The following is a 25433-nucleotide window of genomic DNA, read 5'->3' as shown; positions in this document are numbered from 1 at the left end:
TTTATGGCTTGTTTTCACCAGATAAGAATCACACCCATTTCTTCTTTCAGAGACTTGCACAGTCTACAAAGACTTTCAGAGACTTATAATACTTTCATTTGGTTCTATATTTTCAAGAGAATCCATCAAGAGTGCATATTTTGTGAGATTTATAAGATTTCTGTTTATTTGGTTTTGCAGAGTGTGCATTTCATATATTTCACACTGTTCAAAGTTCTGTATAGATTATATAAAGAGTTTATATTGACATCGCACTGTTGTACTAGGTCATCGTGTTGCCTTGGATATTACTGGTTGTGGGACTCTTCTGGAGTTGGCCCTTCTGGAGTTGGCCCTACTAGAGAGGGAGTGTGTTTTTCTGCATCAATTTGCTCGCCTCTGGGTGTCACTGCTCTTTGAAGTGAGATGGGTGGCTACAGGGGAAAATGCAGTTTCTGATTTGAGAACAGCAGGATGGAACACCTGGTAGACTGAGGAGAAAATTCTAGAGATCATTCTTCTCTGCCTGTACCTCTCTTTGCTGCCACCACTTTTCAGAGGAACTAAGCCAGGAGACACACCAGTGAGCCACTGACCCACCTGAGGGTTCCCACCCTCACAGAGACTGTCTGACACCATCTGGCTGCTAAGCAGAGGTGCCAACTCCTTGGGGCCCTTTGTGCCCCAGCACCCACAAAATTCCCCATGAAGGGGCCTGACACCTACACTACATGGCACCCATAGCCCCAGGCACCTATGGTCACGGGGCCAATTTGCGCTTCCGCTGCTAAATATAAACCTTGCAACTCATTTGAAGGTGGTGACTGGCCCCTAGCTGCTGATGCAGGTCCTGTGAGACAGGATACCAAGAGGACGATAGCTAGAGTAATAATAATAACAACAATAATTTATTATTTATACCTCGCCCATCTGGCTGTGTTTCCCCAGCCACTCTGGACAGCTCCCAACAGAATACAAAAAACACAATAAAACATTAGACATTAAAAATTTCCCAATACAGTGGTGCCTCAGGTTACATACCATTCAGGTTACAGACGCTTCAGGTTACAGACTCCGCTAACCCAGAAATAGTGCTTCAGGTTAACAACTTTGCTTCAGGATGAGAACAGAAATCATGCTCCAGCGGTGCGGTGGCAACAGGAGGCCCCATTAGCTAAAGTGGTGCTTCAGGTTAAGATCAGTTTCAAGTTAAGTACGGACCTCCGGAATGAACTAAGTACTTAACCCGAGGTACCACTGTACAGGGTTGCCTTCAGATGCCTTATAAAAGTCAGATAGTTATTTATTTCCTTGACAACTGATGGGAGGGCATTCTACAGGGCGGGCGCCACTCCCGAGAAGACCCTCTGCCTGGTTCCCTGTAACCTCACTTCTCGCAGTGAGGGAACCACCAGAAGGCCCTTGGAGGTGGACCTCACTGTCCAGGACTGAACAATGGGGGTGGAGACACTCCTTCAGGTATCCTGGGCCGAGGCCGTTTAGGGCTTTAAAGGTCAGCACCAACACTTTGAATTGTGCTTGGAAACATACTGGGAGCCAATGTAGGTCCAACAGCCATTGCTTCTGAGAGTTCTGAGCACTGGGACACCTTGATACCCTCTGCTCAGAGCAGCAGCAGTGGCAGCTGGGGAGAGACCCTTTACTAAGATAGAAAACATTATGTCACATGCCAAGTCAGATCTTTGGTCCATTTAGCTCAGTATTGTCTACACGGATTGGCAGAGGCTCTTCCAGGGTTTTAGGCAGGAGTCTCTCTCAGGGAATGAATCTGGGAACATCGGCATGCCAAGCAGATGCTCTACAACTGAGCCACAGCATTAGGAATCGCACCTTCTTAGTGGCTGCTGTGCTCCCTGCAATGCAAACTGCATTTCATGCGTTTGCTGGGAAATTCAAACGGCCATTAAAATCAGTAGCAGTCACTTCCATGGAAATATTCAAGACTGAAATATAACGCCTCATTTTGATACAGTGGTACCTCGGGTTAAGAACTTAATTCATTCTGGAGGTCCGTTCTTAACCTGAAGCTGTTCTTAACCTGAGGTACCACTTTAGCTAATGGGGCCTCCCGCTGCCGCTGCACCGCCACCGCATGATTTCTGTTTTCATCCTGAAGCAAAATTCTTAACACGAGGTACTATTTCTGGGTTAGTGGAGTAACCTGAAGCGTCTGTAACCTGAAGTGTCTGTAACCTGAGGTACCACTGTACAGCAAATTTGGACCAAAACAGCTTTGTTATAGGATTTGAATGAAAACTTCCTGTCCAATTTCTGCTCTTGCACTGATTATTTTCAAGGTAACAACATCTTTGAAAATGAATGGATAATGATATAATCTGCTCCATCATGTAATCCTGAAATTTTCTTCTGAAATGCAAATTAATTGGTCACACAATTAGGGTTCCGTTCACAGTCCATTCATAGTAGTGTCCATACTAGGTAAGTCCCTCTGTGAACTGTTAGACTCATCCTACTCATGTGTAGGACCCCGGCAGAGACACATGCCTGACTGGCATGTTCTCTCCCTCCTGGTCAGTCGTTCGGGAGCTTCAAAAGCCTCCTCCAGCCCAAACATCTCAGTGACTGATACCAAAAGGCATTAGCATGCTTAGGGATCCTGCAGAGTGTTTGTAGCTTGCGTAACAGAATTTAGTAGCACAGCATTTGGCTAATCTACTTTATTTACATATAATACACTCGGAGCATTCTGACTTAGCTCCTTCCTCTTTCTCATCAGACAGCAAAGAGAAAGGAACAAAGGACAATAGTCCTACATCATGGAACACAGTAACATAAACATCCTGTCTTTGTCACTTCCCCCTCTGTGAAATGAAAACATACACCGTCATGTGATGGACAACAATCCCATGACTGCAAACACGGAGCAAGAATCCTAACAGGAACCAGTACCACTTAGATCACGAGTGCTTAATTCTGCACCAAAGTGGTTCTGTTTTTATTTTTTATGAAATGTTGGAGGGTGTGCTGTGATGGTGACAACAACAACTGAAGCAGCAACAGTGACAACAAACAGGAGCGGCAACAAAATATTGTGGTGCGGGGTGTTGCTGCTCAGGATCCACCAACTCCTTTTTGTTCCCCTTGCCCCACTGTTCCATCCTTAAAACAGCCAGCTAGCATGCGATGGCCAGTGAGCATGTGCAGTCCACATTGAATTGTTTTGGGGATTTCCCTCTCCAGAGATGAGGAGCTCCTCATTTGTTTATTTTTGTACTCTGAAAAAATTGGGGTTTCTCTGAGTCTGCTCATGTGCCTAGAGAGTGATATTCTGGTTACCTAAAAAACCCCCAAACCACTCACATACTGAGTATCAGAAACCAGCCACCGCCATCACAACCAGTGCATGCATTTTGCACTACAATTCTTCACTAAAACACCACAATTTTAGATATGTTGATTTGGAAGGAGCTGCCATTGATTTCAGTGAAACTTGCTTTTTGAGCAAGCGTGATTGGAATTGGTGCCTTATAGTGCAATCCTATACATGCCAACTTAGACGTCGAGATCAATAGGATTCACTCCCCAGTATTGGATTGCAACTTTCGTATTTTTTTTTATCCCATATGGACATGGCAGAAAGTGAAATCAAAAGAGGTAATTATCTTTTCTGAAGCTAAATTGAGCAGAATGATTGGATGATGGGCTTCTTTTAGCGGAACAAAATTCTCCAGGGGGAAAATACAATCAAATCAATTTTATTGGCACTGTTATAAATGATATGACTACTTAATAGGGATAAATGCCAAGAGACAGATTAAGTCAACTGTTTTTTTCCCAAGCTGCTTTTAAACACTAGATGCATAATATTATTTTTCATGTTTGCTGTTCAGTTTGAAATAATATGAGTCACAGAGACATGAACAGCTATTGCAGTTTAATACTGTGTTAAATAACACAGCAATTATGCTACAGTTTTGTTGGTTCTACCTTTCAACGAGAAAAGATACTATTGGGTAGAACACAAAAATTAGTCAAGTTCAAGAGCACAATCCTCACAAAGGTAATGCACCTTTAACTCATTCTTAATGAAAGTATTAAGCAGATGATTCAATTTCTACTGTTGAAATAAATGGAAATGATAAGTGCTGAACTTTGGCTGGATCTTGTCACAATAAAGCCATTCTCTCAGACAAAGTATTCATCATCAGGGTAGGGGGAATCTCAGGCCCAAAGGGATGAGAGTGGCCCTTAAGGACCGTCCTTAAATGTATACAAGTTTATGGGAAGGAGCTAGTTGAGTGGATCGTGACAATGGTGAACCTCTCTCTACAAGAGGATATAGTTCTCTTGTGCCTGGAAGACACTGGTGAGATATCTATTAACCCACACCTAAACTGTGTTATTTCCCGGATTTCCTGGGTGGCGCTGTGGGTTAAACCACAGAGCCTAGGACTTGCCAATCAGAAGGTCGGCGGTTCGAATCCCCGCGACGGGGTGAGCTCCTGTTGCTTGGTCCCAGCTCCTGCCAACCTAGCAGTTCGAAAGCACATCAAAGTGCTAGTAGATAAATACCGTATTTTTCGCCCTATAGGACGCACTTTTTCCCCTCCAAAAATGAAGGGGAAATGTGTGTGCGTCCTATGGGGCGAATGCAGGCTTTCGCTGAAGCCTGGAGAGCGAGAGGCGTCGGTGCGCACCGACCCCTCTCGCTCTCCAGGCTTCAGGAAGCTATCCGCAAGTCTTGTGAGCCCGGCACGAGGTCCCACTTGGCGCGCAAGGCTTGGGGTGGCAGCCTGCAGCCCAAAGCTCGGGGCGCGCTGCAGAGCATGCCCCGTGCTTCGGGCAGATGTCCGCAAGCCTTGCGCGCCCGGCGCGAGGTCCCGCCGGGCACGCAAGGCTTGCGGGCGGCAGCCTGTTCTGGGGCTGGGGTTGGGGGGAGCTCGGGCTTCCCCCCTGGGGGGGAAAAATAATTTTTTCCCCTTTATTCCCCCCCCCAATCTAGGTGCATCCTATGGGCCGGTGCGTCCTATAGGGCGAAAAATACGGTAGGTACCGCTCCGGCAGGAAGGTAAACGGCGTTTACATTCGGTGAGCTGCTCTGGTTCGCCAGAAGCGACTTAGTCATGCTGGCCACATGACCCGGAAGCTGTACGCTGGCTCCCTCGGCCAATAAAGCGAGATGAGTGCCGTAACCCCAGAGTCGGTCACGACTGGACCTAATGGTCAGGGGTCCCTTTACCTTTACCTTAAACTGTGTTATAATTTCTGGCCAGTCTCAGTAACTCCTAATTGTGGGCTTGTATGTGTGGTGGCTCCTGGATGAGGTAGATTATCTAGATCTGTTTCAATCTGGTTTAAGGTGTTGGTTATGGAACAGAGACCGCTTTGAAATCAGATTACACACTTGCAATATCTGGTCAATACTATTGCATGGAAATGTTTTCAGTTTTAACTGCAACTTCCCAGAATGTTTGACCTGGCCTGAAACTGTTGACACAGAGCTTCTTTTGTCGTACTGTACTTGAAATAAGAAAAGCTGTATACCCCCCAAATATCATGGTAGCTGGGGAAAGTATTGCTGAGTGAACTTTTGTTGTTGTTGAATAATTCCTTGTTCCTCAGAATACTGTTTGAATCCCCACTTTAAATAAATCAGACACTCTTAAGTTATCTTGACGATCCCTCTGAATAAACCATTTACTATATATGCACAATCTTGGTTATGCTCTGAAAATGGAAATGAGTTGGATAACCTGTTACACACCACCCATATTTTCACTTGTGATAGGGGGGATGGGAATCAAAGAAGATAAATGTGTGGTAATAGAAATTGAAAAAAGTGGGAAGTTTTGCGCTGCTGAAAGAAATACTGTAGTTAAGTTGCAGAAGAAACTTCAAAGCTTGAAGATAGTTAAAAATATTTATTGTCCAAAAATAAATAAATCCCCGTTCTTCCCCGCATGACGGTTGCACCCAGCTCCTGTTGAGAATATTTTCTCTTCAGCTGTTAGCAGACAGCACCGAGGTCCCTCAATCTCTTTGCAATGTCTCGGTTCAGGTCCAGCAGAGAACCCTGCCCTTTAAGAAACATATTTGATTGCCACTTTATAGTCATTTGTTATCAGATTTTGATTGTTGCGAGCCACTTCTGGATCTGTATTTGGTAGGAAATTGAGCAACACATGCATAGAACGATGTGCTCACCCCCAGGGACAAAGCCTTTGAGCACTGCTCCTGCAAATAAATGAACAAGATTTCTGCAGTGTTCTGATCTGGGCCCAGCCTACATTCTCATTGACTTCCAAGGTTCCGACTATAAGCTAGGGCCATCTTTCCAGAACATCAGATTGCCCCTGGGCATGCCACACTTGGCGTTAGATGCTGAAGAACTTCCCCTAAAGCCTCTTTGAAAAGGAAAGGAAATTACTCACCCTGAATACTTTGTTTTGGTACAAGCATTCAAACCCTTAAGAATGCGGATTCCAAGAGAAAGAGACCAGGATCCGCAAGGTAACAGAAAGGGAATGGGACTCTGTGCTGACCATCAGGCAATTGCTTTTCCCTACTTCCCCCCACCATGACACATACTAACTGCTTTAACTGGCAAATCCAAACTGCCCCTTGCCCAAGATTTCACCCTTCAGTAGTCAACTCCTCCTCCTCCTCACCTAAACTATCCTCGAAGCAGTTCTGCTCAATATATGCTCCTGCTATACTTACCTCCTTCCACAGCAGGTCAGTCTCCAAGGCTGGTACCTGCTGAAGAAGTCAGAGACAGTTCAGTGGCACCCTAATGTTGAATTGGAGACCATAGTTCTGTTCCTTTAAATCTGCAGCTCCACTTGTGGGTTGTGGTTCTGGTTCTGGGAGTATATATGTGCTCTACTAGGTTATATAAATGCTCAGTTAAGCTCTAGAGTCTGTTCCTGAGAGCACTTAGCAAGAGGTCTGAGATCCTCTGAGATCGACACACTCTCTCTCGCCACCAGAGAAGCAATGGGAAGCGGCTATGGTGGCTTCAGGGTTCTGGCGAGATCTCATGGGGCTCTTGCGAGATCTCACGGGAAGCCACAGCCATGTGACTGGTAAGCGAGGCTTTGGTGAGGGTGGCACAGTAATGCCAGGATGTTGGGATGGATTGCCAGAAGAGAAACTGCTTCATTTGAGCCTTTGAATCCACTAAAATAATATTCCGCGTTGATTCAGTGTGCTGAATTGTAGCTGAGGACTGCTTATATTGGTCCCCCAGGGCCATTTATCAGTCTTTTCAATTATCACTGAGATAATTGTTAGTTTGCTGACAGAAGTAGCAACCACAATGCACTTGAGACAACGCCAACATTTTAAACAATCATGGGATTCACCCCTTTTGTTTCTGGGAGAGAGGTAAGCATACATTTAACTTTTACCTCCTTAAAAACAGTTGCTTTGAAGTGCTTGCTTTGGACCATGCACAATTTGAAATGGGGTGTTTAGACAACAACAACAACAACAACAACAACAACAACAACAACAACAACAATAATAATAATAATAATAATAATTTATTATTTATACCCCGCCCATCTGGCTGGGCCTCCCTAGCCACTCTGGGCGGCTTCCATAAAAACCAAAAATACAGTAAAATATTACACGTTAAAAACTTCCCTGAACAGGGCTGCCTTAAGATGTCTTCTGAATGTCAGGTAGTTGTTTATGGCTTTGACATCTGCTGGAAGGGCGTTCCACAGGGCGGGCGCCACTACCGAAAAGGCCCTCTGCCTGGTTCCCTGTAGCTTTGCTTCTCGCAATGAGGGAACCGCCAGAAGGCCCTCGGCGCTGGACCTCAGCGTCCGGGCAGAATGATGGGGGTGGAGACGCTCCTTCAGGTATACTGGACCGAGGCTGTTTAGGGCTTTAAAGGTCAGCACCAACACTTTGAATTGTGCTCGGAAACGTACTGGGAGCCAATGTAGGTCTTTCAAGACCGGTGTTATATGGTCTTGGCGGCCGCCCCCAGTCACCAGTCTAGCTGCCGCATTCTGGATTAGTTGTAGTTTCCGAGTCACCTTCAAAGGTAGCCCCACGTAGAGTGCATTGCAGTAGTCCAAGCGGGAGATAACCAGAGCATGCACCACTCTGGCGAGACAGTCCACAGGCAGATAGGTTCTCAGCCTACGTACCAGATGGAGCTGGTAAACAGCTGCCCTAGACACAGATTTGACCTGTGCCTCCATGGACAGCTGTGAGTCCAAAATGACTCCCAGGCTGCGCACCTGGTCCTTCAGGGGCACAGTTACCCCATTCAGGACCAGGGAATCCTCCACACCTGCCCGCCTCCTGTCCCCCCAAAACAGTACTTCTGTCTTGTCAGGATTCAACCTCAATCTGTTAGCCGCCATCCATCCTCCAACCGCCTCCAGACACTCACACAGGACCTTCACCGCCTTCACTGGTTCTGATTTAAAAGAGAGGTAGAGCTGGGTATCATCCGCATACTGATGAACACCCAGCCCAAACCTCCTGATGATCTCTCCCAGCGGCTGCATGTAAATGTTGAAAAGCATGGGGGAGAGGACAGAACCCTGAGGCACCCCACAAGTGAGAGCCCAGGGGTCTGAACACTCATCCCCCACCACCACTTTCTGAACACGGCCCAGGAGGAAGGAGCGGAACCACTGTATGACAGTGCCCCCAGCTCCCAGCCCCTCAAGACGGTCCAGAAGGATGCTATGGTTGATGGTATCAAACGCCGCTGAGAGATCCAGCAGAACTAGGAAACAGCTCTCACCTTTGTCCCTAGCCCGCCGGAGATCATCAACCACTGCGACCAAGGCAGTTTCAGTCCCTGAGGCCTGAATCCCGACTGGATGGGATCCAAATGGTCCGCTTCTTCCAGGCGTGCCTGGAGTTGTTCGGCAACCGCTCGCTCAATCACCTTGCCCAGGAATGGAAGATTTGAGACTGGGCGATAATTGGCCATCGTGGCCGCATCTAAAGATGGTTTTTTAAGAAGCGGTTTAATAACCGCCTCTTTCAGCGGGTCTGGGAAGGCTCCCTCACAGAGGGAAGCATTCACCACCCCACGAAGCCCATCGCCCAGTCCTTCCCGGCTAGCTTTTATAAGCCAGGATGGGCAAGGATCCAGGAAACAGGTGGTTGGTTTCACTCGTCCAAGCAGCCTGTCCACATCCTCGGAGGTAACAGATTGGAATTGATCCCACTCAACTTGACTAGACAGAACTCTAGCACCCCCCCGCCCCGGTCCTGCTCCCACGGTGGAGTCTACTTCTTCCCGAATCTGAGCGATTTTATCTGCAAAAAAACTTTGCAAAATCATTGCAGGAGAACATGTGGCCCGTACTGGGCCCTGATGTTGCAGGTGGTTCCGCTAAATTGTGAACCACCTGAAAAAGTCTCCTGCTGCTGTTTTCTGCAGATGCAATAGAGGCGGTGAAGAAATTCTTCTTCGCCGTCGCTATCGCCACTTGGTAGGCTCGACGTTGAGCTCTAACCTGTGTCCGGTCAGATTCGGAATGAGTTATCCGCCACCGGCGCTCTAGCCGTCTCAACGATTGTTTCATTGCCCTCAGATCCATGGAAAACCACGGGGCTGTCCGGGCTCCATGCAATCGGAGAGGGCGCTTCAGAGCCAAACAGTCAATAGCCCTGGTTAACTCCACATTCCAGCGGGCCACCAGGGAATCGGCTGAAAGGCCATCGACATGGGATAAAGCATCCCCTACCACTCTCTGGAAACCATTTGGATCCATTAAGTGGCGGGGGCGGACCATCCGAATTGGTCCCACCTCCCTGCAGAGGGGAAGGGTCACGGAGAAGTCCAGTTGCACCAGGAAGTGATCTGACCATGGCACTTCTTTCGTTTCGCTTTTACTTAGTGTCAGATCACCAACATCCATAGAGGTAAACACCAGGTCCAAGGCATGTCCACGGCTATGGGTTGGGCCAGACTTATTCAGGGACAGCCCCATGGAGGCCATGCTTTCCACGAAGTCCCAAGCGGCCCCTTGTAAGGTCGTGTCGGCATGGATGTTAAAATCCCCTAGGACGACCAAGCTAGGTGTCTCCAGGAGAACATCCGCCACGACCTGAAGCAGCTCGGGCAGGGAATCCTTGGTGCAGCGGGGAGGTCGGTACACCAAAAGGAATCCTGTACTGCCCCTATTGCCCAACTTCCAGAACATGCACTCGGAAAACTGGGTCTTCCCAATAGGACGCCTGGTGCAAACTAACGACTTCCTAAAAATCACTGCAACCCCCCCTCCCCGCCCACATGACCTGGGTTGCTGTGCGTAAGTGAAACCTGGTGGACAAGCAGCGGCAAGGACAGGCCCATCTGCTTCATCCAACCAAGTCTCTGTTACACATGCCAGGTCAAGTCCTCCATCCATGATCACGTCATGGATGGCAGTGGTCTTATGAATCATTGACCTGGCATTGCACAGCAACACTTTCAGGTCATGTGGGTATCCCTTGCTGATTCTAGTATCCATCCGGTCAGGACCAGACCCGGAGGCAGGAATAGTCCTCAGACAACGACTAAACCTGCCTCCTCTGTAATGACATGGTCTGGTCTTAGCGTAACTCCTCCTCCTACCCGTGATCACCGAGATCAGTTGTCCCAGTGCATCCCCCCCCCTGTGGAACATGCCCCAGCCATTTTGTGGGCTGGGGCCCACTCCCCGGCAGCCCTGACCCCTCCCCCTAAGAACAAAATAATACCTTAAACAAACAAAAAAAACCAATAAAACAATACAAATAAAAAAGTAAAAATTACAGAAACATAAAAAAATAATAATTCCCCAAGCCCAACCAAACATCCATCCCACCCCCACTTCCGGGGGCGGCGCGAAACTGTAATGGCGGTCCTCTTCGAGCTCTGAAGAGGGGCTCCGCGGAAAAGGGTCGTTCGCTGCGGCATAGCGACGACCCATCAAGATAAACCACGGGTAGAGGGAGCCCGTGGCCGTGGGACTCGGCGGGCACCAGAAGCTGCTCCGAAAACACAGAAGGGACCCCGTAAGGAGACCCGGAGTGAAGGAGGGGTAGCGGTGCTGTGAGTTCATCGCTCTTTCCGCGGAAGCGAAGCCGCGCGGCTGTTACAGATGAGCGCTGATCCTTCTTCCTAAAATCAACGCTAAACTGCAAGCAACATACCCGTGAGTAAAGGGGTTTTAAATTTGGCAGAAGAAATTCGGTAAATTTGGCTGAAAGCGGGAGACGAGAAAAGGGAAGTCCGTCTTCCGACATTGCTGACAAGATCAAAGCAAAGCTTTTAAAAACGGAAGCGTTTGAAACGGGACTGTGGGAAGCTTAAACTTTTTCGTGCTATAAGATCTGCTTATTTTACTGAGCTGAAGGTGGAAATGGACATTGACCAAAAGAAGTAGTAAATGGTGACTTTCCTCCTATCTTTTTTCTCCTTTGGGCTGTCTTTTTTAAAGAGCCAGATTGTCGGGCTGCCAGAGAGAGAGACTGTGTCAAACTGCGGAAACAGTTGCAAAACTTTGCTGAAACGTAACTGTTATACTTGAGCAGAAAAGACTGAATGGGACACTGTTACAAGCACCGTTCATGAAACTTTGTTGATCTATAAAAGGTGCTTTGGGAATCTTTGAGTTTATGAAGGGACTTTTGGACTAATGAATCTACTGTTTTGAAACAATTTGGAACTTTAATGGCGGATTACTTCCTTCTTTGTCTTTGAAACCTGGTGGTACTCCCCCTACAGGGCTTTCGGATTATAAAATCCTGGGAACTGACTTTTGTTTTGAATTCCATCTCACTGGTTGTTTACTTCTGAATTTGCCTTTCCCATGGAACAACAGACAATTTGACCTTGAACATTGACAGATGTGTAATGAGTGGTGCAGGGAGAACAAGAGCATCTAAAGCAAAGGAAACTAAAGAGGCTAAGGAAAAAGAAAAGGAAAGAAGACAATTTGTACAAACAACGTTGACCCAAGGACGCCGTTCGTCAGTTCCAGCTGTACTGGTGACCCATAGAGAACAAGGGGAAACAACTGAGAAGTCCACTGAGGAAGATATGGCAGCAGGTGGGTCAGATACACTATTAAAACAAATATTGGAGCAATTATCAAGTCTAAACCAGAAGGTGGACGACCAGTCTGTGAAGATAGATAAAGCAACTTCCTCGATTCAAAAATTGACTGACCAAGTTTCCCAGCACACGCAAGCCATAGAGAAATTGCAAGGAGCAACAGCGGAAAATCGGGAATTAGCTGGAGAAGCAATCCAGAAAGTGGGAGTTCTACAAAAAGAGGTTGAAGAAATAAAAGGAGAAGTTAGGCCCCTGCACAAACAGGTGGGTGAACAACAAGTCTATCTGTCAATGGTGGAACTGAAAAACCGCGAGAGCAACATCAAATTGAGAGGCATCCCGGAACTCGAGCAAGGAGACTTGATTGGATACTTAACACAGGAATTCTCGAAGTTCTGGGGTTTAAAGGAAGATACAGATTTTAGGATAGTCTCGGCATATAGACTGGGAAGATTGGTAAGGAAAGACAGATCCAGAGACTGTTTGATAATTTTAAGAACAAAGGAAGAGAGAGACAAGATCCTAGGCCTTCATTTCAAAAAAGCAATTGAAATACAAGACAAAAGGGTGGAAATTTACAGAGATATCCCGAGGCAACTGCTGGACCTTAGAGCCACCTATACAGAATTAGCAAAATTGCTGAGACACAACGCAATTCCCTATAGGTGGGAGTTTCCACAGGGATTATCCTTCACCTACAAAGAAAGGAAGGTTAAAATAAGAACACCTGAAGATAACCAAAAGTTCCTTCACGACCACGGAGAAGATCTCCAAAAAGGAGCGGATTGGCTTCCAGGTTTACCAGCACCAATACTGCCCGGAAGTGGGCCAACGCCTACACCCTCGGGATCTGAGAAAAAGGAAGACACCCCATCTTAAGAACATTTTAAATAAAACAGGATGTCTCTGCAGCTACTTAGTTGGAACATAAATGGCGGGAATTCTCCGGAAAAAAGGAGAAGGATATTTCATATCCTAAAAAAAGAACAATTGGATGTAATATGTTTGCAAGAAACACATGTGACTAGGCTCCACAGGAAAGTATTAATCAATAAAAGACTTGGTCAAGAATTTATCTCATCAGATAAAGTTAAAAAAAGAGGTGTTGTAATTTATGCAAAGGAGAACCTGTCGCCAAAATTTTTATTCAAAGATGATCATGGAAGAATTCTCGCAATTGAAATTCAAACACAAGGAGAGAAGATTTTGATATTAGGAATTTATGCGCCAAATGATGGAAAGTCAGAATTCTACAAGAAGCTGCATGAGACAATGATGGACTATTTGGACTATGCTAATATCATTGTGATGGGAGATATGAATGGGGTGGTGTCTACAAATATGGACAAATCCCAAAATCAAAACTTGACAACAGACGGCAGACTCCCTAAAACCTTTTTTGAAATGACAGACAATATGGACTTGATTGACATCTGGAGGACAAGGAACCCCTTGGGTAAAGAAGGAACCTTCTATTCTGAGGCCCACTTGTCATGGACACGAATCGACCAAATTTGGATATCTAGAGGGCTGGCTCCGAAAACGAGAAAAGTGGAAATCTGCCCAAAAACCTGCTCCGACCATAATGCCTTAAAAATGGAACTGAGACTTTTTCCAACTGGATCCTTCAGATGGAGAATGAATGACACCTTGTTAAGAGATCAAGAGATTGTGAAGAAGGCCCAAAAAACATTAAAGGACTACTTTGAAATAAATTTGAATACTACGGTGGAGAAAAGAACAATCTGGGACGCAAGTAAAGCTGTAATGAGAGGGTTTCTGATTCAACAGAATTCGATAAAAAGAAAATATTGGAATGGAAAAAAAGAAAAAATTTTAGAGAAAATAAGTGAAGGAGAGAAAAAGCTGAGAATTAAACCAAAGTCAAAAGAGGTGTTAAGAGAGATCAAATTTCATCAAGCACAATATTCGAAACTGATCAATCAAGAGATTGAGTGGAAAATCAAACAAATGAAGCAGAGATCGTTTGAATCAGCAAATAAATGTGGAAAGTTGCTGGCTTGGCAATTGAAAAAAAGACAAAAGTTAAATACGGTTACAAATTTGGAGATTCAAGGAAAAATAGTTCAGAAACCAGAAGAAATAAGAAAGTGTTTCCACAGATATTTCAAAGAGCTCTACGCACAGGGGCCTCAGAAAGAACCGGAAATGGACCAATTTCTGGAAACAAATGGACTACCTAAAATAAGCCAAGATAAAAGATCAATCCTTAACAGCAAAATAACTCAACAGGAAATTGAAGGTGCCATCCAAAACATGCAGCTGGGCAAATCCCCAGGCCCGGACGGACTCACCTCCAAATATTATAAAACTTTGAAGGATTTCTTGATACAACCGTTGTTGGAGGTTTGTAACCAGATCATGGAGGGGAGAAAGGCACCGGAAACGTGGAAAGAAGCATTCATCACATTGATTCCCAAGTCAGAAAGGGAAAAGACTCAGCTTAAGAACTACCGTCCCATCTCACTCCTGAATGTGGATTACAAAATATTTGCAGACATTTTGGCAAGTAGACTTAAAAATGTATTAAATGAAGTAATTCACAAGGACCAAGCAGGCTTTCTCCCTGGTAGACACATGTCGGACAATACCAGGAACATTATTGATATATTGGAGCTGTTGCGAATTAGAAACACAAGGGCTGCTTTAATCTTTATTGATGCGGAGAAAGCATTTGACAACATTTCTTGGATGTTTATGAAGAAGAACTTGAAAGGGATGGGAGTGGGACAGGGGTTTGAAAATGGATTAGAAGCAATCTATGCAGAACAAAAAGCCAAACTGATAGTGAACAATGTGGTATCGGAGGAACTTCGAATTGAAAAAGGGACACGACAGGGGTGCCCTTTATCCCCTCTGCTATTTATTTCTGTTCTGGAGGTATTGCTGAACATGATTAGGGAGGACCAGTTGGTGCAAGGTATAGTGGTCGGAGCGAAACAATACAAACTGAAAGCTTTCGCAGATGACTTAGTCTTGACATTACAGGAGCCAGAATCTAGCACAAAAAGAGTTTTGGAACTTATCCTGGAGTTTGGTCGGGTGGCGGGATTTAAGTTAAACAAACAAAAAACTAAGGTTTTGGTTAAAAATCTGACACCTACAGAGATAGAGGGGTATCAGAAAGAGACAGAGTTAAGTGTGGTTAAAAAAGTGAAATACCTGGGAGTATCCTTGTCCACTAAAAATTTAAATCTTTTTAAAGATAACTATGAAAAATGTTGGTTGGAAATCAAAAAAGACTTGGATATATGGTCAAGATTGAAACTTACCTTGTCAGGCCGAATCGCAGCTATAAAGATGTGTGTTTTGCCAAAAATGTTATTCTTATTTCAAACCCTTCAGGTCGTGGACAGAATGGAATGCTTTGGAAAATGGCAGAAGGATATCTCTAAGTTTGTCTGGCAGGGCAAAAAGCCCCGAATAAAATTTAAAATACTAACCGACTCAAAAGACAGAGGGGGATTTGCCCTGCCGGACTTAAGGTTGTACTACGAAGCTGCAGCCTTCTGCTGGTTGAAGGATTGGTTTCTGTTGGAAAACACCGATGTCCTAGATCTGGAAGGGTTTGACAATGTGTATGGTTGGCATGCATATTTGTGGTATGACAAGGCGAAGATTCACAAACTGTTTAAAAACCATATTGTCAGAAAATCAATTTTTGCCGTCTGGATGAAGTATAAGGATCTATTAGAAAGTAAGACCCCGAGGTGGTTATCACCTGTGGAAGCTAAGACTTCTAAAAAAAGGCCCAATATGGAGGCCTATTGGCCAAAATATTGGGAACTGATTGAAAGAGTTGGAGATAATTGGAAGCTCCAAAGCCAGGATAAACTAAAAGGTAAGGTGCGAGATTGGTTACATTATGCTCAAATTCAAGAGGTATTCAAAATGGATAAAAAAGTGGGTTTCCAGTTGGAGAAATCGAAACTGGAGACGGAGTTACTAGAACCAAGGACTAAGGTACTTTCAAGAATGTATGACTTGCTGCTTAAATGGAACACACAGGATGAGACAGTTAAATCTGCTATGATTAAATGGGCACAGGATGTAGGACACAACATTATGTCTGAGGACTGGGAAAGGTTATGGAACACCGGTATGAAATTCACGGCATGTAGTGCCCTGAAAGAGAACATTATGAAAATGGTATACCGGTGGTACATGACCCCAGTCAAGCTGGCTAAAATATATCATCTTTCTGATAATAAGTGTTGGAAATGCAAGGAGGCAGAAGGGACATTCTTTCACCTCTGGTGGACCTGCCCGAAAGTAAAGGCCTTTTGGGAAATGATACATAATGAGCTGAAAAAGGTATTCAGATATACCTTTTCTAAGAAACCAGAGGCCTTTCTTCTGGGCATGGTGGACCGGAAGGTGCCAAAGAAGGACAGAACCTTGTTTATGTATGCAACCACAGCAGCTAGGATTCTTATCGCAAAGTTCTGGAAGACACCAGATTTACCCACACTGGAGGACTGGCAGACGCAGCTGATGGACTACATGGAGTTGGCAGAAATGACTGGCAGAATTCGAGATCTGAGCGAAGAAACAATGGAGGAGGACTGGAAAAAATTTAAGGACTATTTGCAAAAATATTATAAGTTGTTTGAATGTTAAGATTGCGCACGATTAAGAAACGTTATGCTTCTGCAATTTATTTAAGTAAATGATAAAGTAAGTATTGATGGAAAAAAACCGAGACAAATTAGAAACAAAATATTATGTTTATTAAGAGTGTTAAAACTAAATTACAAATTTTTGAAATTGGTAACATAATAAATTTAAAGGTATAACAGGATGGGAAACAAGATAACAAATTGCTGAACTGGCTAGAATAATGAATGCAATGCCGGGAGGATGCGAGGAGGTCCAAAAGTGAACTGTTGAAGGACGCTATGAAAGTTTCTTAACTTTTTCTTCTTTTTCTTTACTTTTCTTCATATATAAAAAATGTTTCTTGCATGTTGCTATGTATACAAATCTGTTAACCTATGGAAAGAAACGCAATAAAAAATTTTTATAAAAAAAAAAAAACAAACATCCATCCCACCCCCACCCCCCACATACAAAAAATCCAAATAAATTTTTTAAAAAACATTTTAAAAACACTCTGTGCCCCTCCGGCAATAACAACTGTCCTAGTGAGGCCTGTCAGGCCCCGCCCTGGGCCAGGTGGTAAGTGGCAGGAAGGAGCAGGGCCCTCAGGCACTCACTCAGGGGAGTCTTCCTGGGCAGCAGGCCGCAAGCAGCACGCAGTCCTTATGAGGCTTCAGGCCCCGCCCCAGGCCAGATGGTAAGTGGCAAGAGCAGGGCCCTCAAGCACTCACTCAGGGGAGTCCTCCTGGGCAGCAGGCCGCAAGCAGCACACAGTCCTTATGAGGCTTCAGGCCCCGCCCCAGGCCAGATGGTAAGTGGCAAGAGCAGGGCCCTCAAGCACTCACTCAGGGGAGTCCTCCTGGGCAGCAGGCCGCAAGCAGCACACAGTCCTTATGAGGCTTCAGGCCCCGCCCCAGGCCAGATGGTAAGTGGCAAGAGCAGGGCCCTCAAGCACTCACTCAGGGGAGTCCTCCTGGGCAGCAGGCCGCAAGCAGCACACAGTCCTTATGAGGCTTCAGGCCCCGCCCCAGGCCAGACAAATATCTCTAGTATTGTTTCAAGTATGGGACACACTGAGAGTCTCTCCACTTGGAATAGTTTCCCTAGTCATTTCAGTAGGGAGAGCTGTTCTACAGCGTGTGCCTGTAGACTGTCTCCTTTCCATTGCAATGGGGTGCCTGTTGGGATACTGCCAGGGAGACAAAGTCCATCATGGCCCCACGTCGCCTCCGGATGTCCATCGATCTCCCGTAGACACGCAGTATCAGCAATTAGCGACACGAGCTCCAGAAATAGCTTGCCACATTCCAGGGCTGGTGCACGCTCTTATCAGCAGATAATGCACAGCGGAAGATGCACGCAGGAGAGCATTTTTCATAAATGCCACCTCCATCGTTCTACCCGGACACTGAGATCCAGCACCGAGGGCCTTCTGGCGGTTCCCTCACTGCGAGAAACCAAGTTACAGGGGACCAGGCAGAGGGCCTTCTCGGTAGTGGCGCCTTCCCTGTGGAACACCCTCCCACCAGATGTCAAAGAGAACAACAACTACCAGGCTTTTAGAAGACATCTGAAGGCAGCTCTGTTTTGGGAAGCTTTTAATGTTTGATGTATTATAGTATTTTAATATTCTTTTGGAAGCCGCCCAGAGTGGCTGGGGAAGCCCAGCCAGATGGGCGGGGTATAAATAATAAATTATTATTATTATTATTATTATTATTATTATTATTATTATTATTATTATTATTATTATTATAAGTTTATTCTGCGTTAGTCGGAACAGAGAAAAACATGACTGCCTGCTTCAGCGTTCAGGCACCGAGAGAGAGAGACGAAAGCAATAGAAAACATAAACATCCTGTGAACAGGAAATGCGCAGACTCTGTGACTCACAAAGCCTGCTCCCTTTTAAGGTGGAACGGAAATATCCTAACAGCGCCATCATGCACTGCAGCACCTCATGCCCTTGTAAGCACGTACAGAATACCGATTGCTACTCAGACATTTATGGAGCACTCTGGAGTGTTAAAATCACTTCACACACATACATTATTTCAGCATTGGTTTTAATAATCCTGTAAGGTAGATCAATATTGTTATACCCATAAAGCGGATGGGGGTGGTGGCTGGGGCTGAGAGAGAAAGAAAGAGGATTTCTTAGATTTGGGCTCATGGCCAAGATTTGTGCCAGGGAGAAGCAAAGATCACCAGTGTTGAAGCGATGATTCTTCAATATCTACTTCACTGGACTGGTCATGTTGTGCGGATGCCTGATTATCGTCTTCCAAAGCAACTACTCTATTCCAAATGGAAAGCGTAATGCTGGTGGTCAACAAAAGAGGTTTAAAGACTGTCTCAAGGCAAATTTAAAAAAATGTAGTGTAAACACCAACAATTGGGAAACACTGGCCTTTACCAAAGGTGTCATGGGCTTTGAAGACACTCAAACTCAGGACGTAAGGGAGAAACGTGCTTGGCAAATCCACACCGTGATCAACTCCCATCCAGAAACCAATGTCCCCACTGTGGAAGGATGTGTGGATCCAGAATTGGCCTCCACAGTCACTTATAGACTCATTGTTAAAACCGTGTTTATGGAAGACAATCTTACTTGGCTACGAGTGATTGCCAAAGAAGAAGAAGGTTAGAGCTCAGCTTCTTATGGTTCTATTCAGTTGTGGCTTTGTGGTTGTGGAAAGCTCTTCTGCTTGTTCAAGGCAAGACAACCAGTTTTTATCAGTTCCCTTACCTACTGCAGCCGTCCCTGAAAAACTGTTTCTGAGAGTTGAGCCCCCACTTTGAATACTGTAGCTTGCGGTGCATCAGGGAGAAGAGGCCTCCATTTTCTTGCTGCTCCAAGGACAAAATATTGGTTTTTCTGAACAGACAGGGCTGCAAAAGGCTTGGGTTAATTCTGAGTAACAGTCCGCTTGGCTTTGTCCACCTGGCTTCTGAATTTCTGGCCGGATTCTGAATTTCTGCCAGATTTCTGGACAGCCAATGGCATGGCACTGTGATCACTATACCATGAGTAATACAGAGATAAGAATGAGTTCCAAACCAATATTTTCTTCAGAGAGAGTTAATTTCAAGTTGGTTTTGAACATGGTGTCTTAGATGATTGCACATGACTGCACCATCAGTCTCGTATCTATATTTTTGCATATGGCATTTTACATCATAAAAGTATAAAGTCAGATAACACATAGTTATCTTAGGACAGATTGCTCCTTAAATTATATCATATCAAGTTTGGATAATATTTTGTTGTTGTTTAGTTGTTTAGTCATGTCCGACTCTTCGTGACCCCATGGACCAAAGCACGCCAGATACTCCTGTCTTCCACTGCCTCCCGCAGTTTAGTCAAACTCCTGCTGGTAGCTTCGAGAACACTATCCAACCATCTCGTCCTCTGTGGTCCCCGTCTCCCAACATCAGGGTCTTTTCCAGGGAGTCTTCTCTTCTCATGAGGTGGCCAAAGTACTGGAGTCTCAGCTTCAGGATCTGTCCTTCCAATGAGCACTCAGGGCTGATTTCCTTAAGAATGGATAGGTTTGATCTTCTTGCAGTCCATGGGACTCTCAAGATAATATTAATGGTTTGCAAATTATTATAAGAGATCTGTTATTTTTACCCCACCCCCCTCATATCTGTCCCCTGAAAACAATACAAAGTTTGCATGTTCTTCCTGCTCATGCGTGAGTTTATATATACAGCATTCAAACTAGTAATGGGGTAGGAGAGCTGAATTTAATGCCAATATATTTCACATTTAGCAACCAATGCGCCCATTTGATTTCAGATGGAACATGGGTCAAGGAGTCTAAAAAGGCCAGGGCATGAATTTTCACAGCCCTCTAGTGGCGATGGTTTCTCATTTACCAGAAGTAATGTATTTAGCATTAACTCTGGAAGAGTAAAGTAAAGGTAAAGGTACCCCTGCCCGTACGGGCCAGTCTTGCCAGACTCTAGGGTTGTGTGCCCATCTCACTCAAGAGGCCGGGGGCCAGCGCTGTCCAAAGACACTTCCGGGTCACGTGGCCAGCGTGACATCGCTGCTCTGGTGAACCAGAGCCACACACGGAAACGCCGTTTACCTTCCCGCTTGTAAGCGGTCCCTATTTATCTACTTGCACCCGGGGGTGCTTTCGAACTGCTAGGTTGGCAGGCGCTGGGACTGAACGACGGGAGCGCACCCCGCCGCAGGGATTCGAACCGCCGACCTTTCGATCGGCAAGCCCTAGGTGCTGATGCTTTTACCCACAGCGCCACCTGCGTCCCAACTCTGGAAGAGTATACTAGACCAAAGGCTTATTTTGCAGAACACATCTGCATTTACATTAAAACGTCATAATTTTAAAAAGGATGGCCAAAGGATATCATTTTAATTATTGCATTTGACGTGTGGATAAACGGATGACAATTTGTTGGGGATATCATTGATCATTATTATTTACTTTTAAACTGTTGGATCCCATTTTGCTATACCAATTAGGGGTGGTCAGCTGGTGGTCCTTGGGCCAGATCTGAGCTCTGAAGCAGCTTCATCTGACTCCTGGCCAACCGACCAAATTTTAATCGCAGAGAAAGAGAAAGAAAAAAGTTCCAGATCCACTTGTTAAGGAAAGAAGCAATGTGTCACTAGGTATAATTTCGTGTGTTGTTGTATTGATATCTCATGCACATTTTGGAAAGTTGAGCAACCTCCACCAGCTTCTTGATGGGATCATTCAGGAATTGCATCCGTTCCTCAGTCCTTCCCGACTGATGACCTCATATCACCAGCGTGCCTGAAAATCTCTTACAGTTAGTTGTTGCTGACTGTATAATATTGCTGGACTTCTAGTGAGGGGATGGGTTGCTCCAGACCCTAGACTGGTGGTTGCAGAACAGAGTGGCCCTCAATAATATAGAAGCTGGCCATCCCTAGTTATGAGAATAAATGCAAAGGTGGCTGGGTAATATGAATGAATAAGGAGGGATCAATGTGTTTTCTACTCCTCCTCCTCTTTCTCTCTCCCTCTCCTTCTCTCTTTTCTAAACAAGCTAGGAGTTTTTATAATTCATCACCTGGCTGACAGATGAGTTCTGCTGGAGAATATTAGAAAATGTCTCAAATCTCATATATATGCTAATGGTATGCTGAGAGTGGTTGGTGGTGTGCCGGAGTTTTTAATCTGTCTCGACCAGTGTGGAAAGTGGAGGAGACAAGCCATTGCACTCGACAATTTATGATCAAACAACTGAATTGTAAAGAAAGAAGGACATGCAGAAAGGGAGAGTAATTTTCTGATTTAACAGCGTTGTTACTACAAATAAAGAAATCTTGATTTTGACTGCACTCGACGTTAAATGAGTTTCCTGCACCCTGCTCTGAATTTTTCATTTCCAGATTTGTACGAAGCACCCTGCTTAGATACAAGTGACAGATGAGGCACTGATTGCATATGGAAATCAAATGTGTATAATAAAGCCATCTTCTGTTTATTAAATAAACACATGTAGATGACTTCAGTGGAGAATGCACTGATAATTCCTCATTGTGTTCCAGTTTCTGCAAGTCACAAAGAATCTTATTTAACAACCACAAATGGCTGGATGGAAGCTTTTCTGTTTATTACCTTATAACAAACCAGAGGGCTTAATGTATGGCATTTATAAACATTTTATTTGGATTCTTGATTCCATGCTTTAGCTGTAACATTACTGTAAATCAGTGTTCACGCCATTACGGTTTCAGGAGGATGCCTCATCATATTCATATTTTCCGTACAATATTACATTTTCATTATGGAAATGGCAAAGATTAGCCATGGGGTGACTTCAGTATTACTCAAGGATGTGAATGTATTTGAAATGAAGTTGGAACATTTAGTGCTCTGTGATCTGCAATTACACAATTGCCACATTATGTAACAGGGGGAAATAGACAGAGGCCTTCTCAGTGATGATTTACCAGTGCTTTCCACATGATTTAGAGCAATGCTTTTCAAACTTTATATCCTGACAGAAGGTTCTCCATGTTGACTTATCGGCCAAAGGACCTCAGAAAGTCAGTCATGAAATTCCTGCACAGTGAAGAGGATTCTGGGACATGTCATAGCCATGTCCTGTGGAAAAGCATAAGCCTTTCTGACATTTTTGTGCTGTGAATAAAGTCAGAAGTAAGTCCAATGCTTCTTCCCGGACATCCATTCAGAACAAGGGCAGGAAGCAGTGGCCTCTTTCTGAATTGGCTTTGCTACACTGTCAAATAGCCAATGTTGTAGAAACAATTCAGAGTGAAGGCAGGGATCTCTCAGCACAGATTTTATTCACACAAGCTCCTGGGTGAGCCCTTTTGGCCTCACTCTTAGCCTGTATAAACTAGGAATGCACCAAAGAAAACATCCAACACATATCCCCCGCTCCTCAGCTGTGCAGGGCTGGGAAAGATTAACAGTGATGGGCAGATTGCCTTTCAAGGATGCTTATCCAGCATTAGCGCTCTTCACAATGAAAAACTTCAGAAATGTCCTTGAGAAACCCCACGGTTTCCTGAAATACAGGTTGAAATCTACTGATCCAGACACTTGGCACCAGAGTTTTATTTCAGCTGCAGAATTTAAATCTACTTACTACTAATTATTGACTACTGCTCACTTTCCCCCTCAAGCTAATAGGCTGCTCTGAAGAACAGTGCTGTGAGGTTTCCCCCATAGATATTCCAAGAGATATTTTAAAGCTAGGCCTGCTTCCATCATTTATAATGATGGCCAATCAGAGGGCTGGCTAGAGGTAGAGGTGCTCCTAATGAGTAATTATGAGGTCTCAGATGCAGAATGAGAGTGGAGCAACATCGCCTCTTCCTTGTTTAGGATTCAGAATCCTCTTTGGGTGCCATAGTAACTAGGATGTGCGTGATTGGCAGGCCTCATGCAGCTTTTGGATTGGCTAAATGCAGAAGTTTGGCCTTCGGTGCAACAGTTCTGCTCCTTAATGGTTTTCTGTGCTTAAACTTTTAGCTCTAGCCTTTGACTTTGAGGAACCTTGAGTTGAAGAACATACTCACCCCTTGTTCAATTTGTATACAAATGTCCACAGTGAGTGCCATCTTCCCGGTCTTAGCACAATAGCACCTGATACCACTCTCTGACACCAATAATAAAAAAGAATGGTTCTGAACCTGTGGTAGCAAGGTCTGTAGAGCATGAGACTCTTAATCTCAGAATTGTGGGTTTGAGCCCCACGTTGGGCAAATGATTCCTCTCGTGGTCCCTTCCAATTATGTGATTCTATGAATGGCACTTCAAATTCCTTGCTGGTTTTTTTGTTTTTTGTATTTAGATAAATAGGCCTTGGTAGGAAATCTCCCAAGCCGGAATTAAGATTGCCGGAAGAAATCTCAACTACCTCAGATATGCAGATGACACAACCTTGATGGCAGAAAGTGAGGAAGAATTAAAGAACCTTTTAATGAGGGTGAAAGAGGAGAGCGCAAAATATGGCCTGAAGCTCAACATCAAAAAAAACGAAGATCATGGCCACTGGGCCCATCACCTCCTAGCAAATAGAAGGGGGAATGGAGGCAGTGAGAGATTTTACTTTTTTGGGCTCCATGATAACTGCAGGTGGAGACAGCAGTCACGAAATTAAAAGACGCCTGCTCCTTGGCAGAAAGGCGATGGCAAACCTAGACAGCATCTTAAAAAGCAGAGACATCACCTTGCCAACAAAGGTCCGTATAGTTAAAGCTATGGTTTTCCCAGTAGTGATGTATGGAAGTGAGAGCTGGACCATAAAGAAGGCTGATCGCTGAAGAATTAATGCTTTTGAATTATGGTGCTGGAGGAGACTCTTGAGAGTCCCATGGACTGCAAGAAGATCAAACCTATCCATTCTGAAGGAAATCAGCCCTGAGTGCTCACTGGAAGGACAGATCCTGAAGCTGAGGCTCCAATACTTTGGCCACCTCATGAGAAGAGAAGACTCCATGGAAAAGACCCTGATGTTGGGAAAGATGGAGGGCACAAGGAGAAGGGGACGACAGGGGACGAGATGGTTGGACAGTGTTCTCGAAGCTACCAGCATGAGTTTGACCAAACTGTGGGAGGCAGTAGAAGACAGGAGTGCCTGGCATGCTCTGGTCCATGGGGTCACGAAGAGTCAGACATGACTAAACGACTAAACAACAACAAGGAAACCTCCCACAATCAATAGATATCATTAAGTCCCCCACTCCCAATAAAAACAAAATTTTAGGAATAGCTATTTTATTGCACTCTAGAACATTCCTTTCCAATAATCACAGTGGAACACACTGTACCTTCTGCCCTGCGTCTGGTCAATAAAGTTATCATGTAATTATTACGAACTGGTGTTCAATTATTAATTGCTAGCTCTAGGCCTGTCTGTGGGCTTAAGTACAACATCACAGCTGAAAGTGCTAGCTGAGTTTGTCAGTTGGGTGGGAGCGGGGAAGAGGAATGGAGATAGTGTCAGCATGAATAATTGAGCATTAATAATTTTAGCTGTATTTAGCAATCATTTTCCACACTCATTACTTGGCCAGTGTGCCTGCAGCTCACAAGTTGATTGAGCTCTCCCTATCCCCACAAGAACTCTGAAGAATAAAAATCACATGTGATTGGACTAGGCTGAAGACAGACTAGGGAGTCTTGCAACAGTGCTCTCATTCATTGTCTCCCCCAATACGGGTGAACCCACATTGGGGCTTGATGGTATTTGCATGGTCCATCCTCAGCTGCTAGTTGCTCCAATTAAAATAAATCACCTTCACGGCAAACTTGCC

This window comes from Podarcis bocagei (assembly GCF_964188305.1).
Source record: "Podarcis bocagei genome assembly, chromosome: 8".
NCBI classification, from domain to species: Eukaryota; Metazoa; Chordata; class Lepidosauria; order Squamata; family Lacertidae; genus Podarcis; species Podarcis bocagei.
Note: the sequence above shows the minus strand (reverse complement) of the source record.